This window comes from Tupaia chinensis, unplaced genomic scaffold (assembly GCF_000334495.1).
Source record: "Tupaia chinensis unplaced genomic scaffold, TupChi_1.0 Scaffold000147_1, whole genome shotgun sequence".
NCBI lineage: Eukaryota > Metazoa > Chordata > Mammalia > Scandentia > Tupaiidae > Tupaia > Tupaia belangeri.
The window spans coordinates 824,873-825,432 of NW_006159617.1; positions in this window are offsets into that span (position 1 = coordinate 824,873).

Genomic DNA, 560 nt, shown 5'->3' on the forward strand with positions numbered 1-560 from the left:
AAGGAGGGAAGGAGGTAGGGGAGACACAAACGAAATGATGCGTGTGAGAGTACTTTGTAATTCTGTGATTCATGAACTACAAAGTGTAGTACCTATTTAACAGTACTATTTGATTTTCTGTATTTTTGGCATCTTGCGAAGAAGCTCCAATGTTAATCACCTTCAGTCCATTTTAGAATAGCTTCCTTAGGAATACTTACTGATTTTGGGGAGCATCGGCAATTTGGGGTCTTCCACTTCCCACTTGGGGACTGCAAAAGGCTTGAGGGTCCCTAAGGGTGTTAGAGCCTCGGGCTTCAGCATTGCTTGAATCCTGGAGTAGTTAGGTTAGAACCTGATGCATCGTGATTCATTGCAGGTTTTTCTCCTCTTTGAGTCTCATTTTCTTCCTGGATACACCAAAGAATTGAAATAGATGATCTTGGTGGGATGATTGGTTTCCGGCTTCTCCGTCTTGTGGGTGTTTCTAATGCAGTGCTGAAGCAGACACCAACCATCCTGGCTTCTGTTTAGGCACACATAGACACATATTTGTAACAGCCATGTCCATATCACTAAAA